The sequence below is a fragment of the Spinacia oleracea genome, chromosome 6 (genome assembly GCF_020520425.1).
Source record: "Spinacia oleracea cultivar Varoflay chromosome 6, BTI_SOV_V1, whole genome shotgun sequence".
Taxonomy (NCBI): Eukaryota; Viridiplantae; Streptophyta; class Magnoliopsida; order Caryophyllales; family Amaranthaceae; genus Spinacia; species Spinacia oleracea.
The window spans coordinates 76,235,346-76,236,968 of NC_079492.1; the positions used below are offsets into that span (position 1 = coordinate 76,235,346).

At 36.5% G+C, this 1,623-nt stretch overlaps 1 long non-coding RNA gene across 1 annotated transcript; it reads left to right on the forward strand.

Annotated features, from left to right (window-relative positions):
* Positions 1–464: 464 nt before the first annotated feature.
* LOC130464000 (uncharacterized) lies at positions 465–938 on the forward strand. Its single transcript, XR_008924291.1, has 2 exons — positions 465–565; positions 658–938. It is a non-coding gene; the product is annotated as an uncharacterized lncRNA (long non-coding RNA).
* The last annotated feature ends 685 nt before the right edge of the window (positions 939–1,623 follow it).

The following is a 1,623-nucleotide window of genomic DNA, read 5'->3' on the forward strand; positions in this document are numbered from 1 at the left end:
AAGAGTCGAGTGATGGATCAAATCACCGAAACGCCTGAGGTTGTATCTGACACGTTGAGATGGTTGGCATATGGTCCTAAATGTCAAGTCATCTCTTATGAGGGGTACGACATCAATGGCTATTCTTTTTACACTAAGCGACAAGATGACAAAACGACGATGCAAAATAGTGGTGTTACGGCAATGGGCTTGTCTTCGGAATATGCTAGTGCGAGAGATAGAACACTTGTAGATAAGAAGTATTGTTACTATGGAGTAATTGAAGAAATATTAGAGTTGCAATATAAGGAATTTAAGATACCTCTATTCCGGTGCAAGTGGGTTGATATTAGTCGCGGTGTCAAAAGTGATGAACATGGGTACTTGACACTTGTAAACTTTAGTCGAGTCGGGCATCTTGAAGATCCATTCATATTAGCATCACAGGCAAAACAAGTCTTTTATGTTGTTTTTTTTAATCATGTAGTGTCCTCAACAACCGGGATCACTAGAGTGTGGCTACTACGTCATGCGTTTTATGTACGATATATTTACAAAGCATCGTGATAGTCAAGATCTTACTACGGTATGTGATATACTTTAATAAATTGAAGTAGCTCTAGGCATAACTATTGATTGTTGACCTAATTATTTATATACTTGCATGTGTATTTTTAGGATTATTCAAGAACAAAGCCTTTTTCATTCGAGGAGATTAATGAGGTTAAAGAATTTTGGGCTGATTACTTTTTGACCAATTCCGATGTAAATCTAGCTAGCTAGTTTGTTGTAATATTGGTTTGTTAGGTTCGTTATCAACATGTTGGTTGAACGATATGATATGATGGATTGCCTTTTAATGGGGTTGTAAAACTATATTTGACAGGTGCATGTATTATAATTCCCGATTATTGGGAAGTGTTATATTACAAAGGAGATTCTGTCAAAATTTTCAACTATATTCCACTATTTTTTTTATGCATGTATATATAATACTGTGATCCAGATACATGAAATATGAAGTTGTTCAATAAAAAAAAAGAAAAAAAAAAAAGAAGAAATAAGGTCATTTGCGTCGCAGTTTAGTAAAACTGCGACACAAATGACCTTATTATTTTGAGTCATTTGCGTCGCAGTTTTACTAAACAGCGACGCAAATGACTTTTTTTTTGACATCCTGGATAGTCATTTGCGTCGCAGTTTAGTAAAACAGCGACACAAATGACTTTTTCTGGATGTCAAAAAAAAAGTCATTTGCGTCGCTGTTTAGTAAAACTGCGACGCAAATGACTCAAATTTGCGTCGCACAAAAGTGCGACGCAAATGACTTTTTCATTTGCGTCGCGGCCAGTTGCGTCGCACCAATATGCGACGCAAATGGGCTTAAATGACCAACGCAAATGACTGTTTTTCCACTAGTGATGATTTGCTGTTGATCTTATTTTGTTCTGCAATGGTGATACTACTTCTGTGCAACTCATGGTTGAAGGCTTGATGCTTTCCTCTGACACTACTAGTCTATAAGTGAACCACATTAAATCTTCCAGTTACAGTTGTGGTTTGGATCCACAAACTATAACTACTATAGTCAGTGTTTCTGGGTTTTCCTTTGATTCTCTCCCTTTTAAATATGTTGGGGTGCCT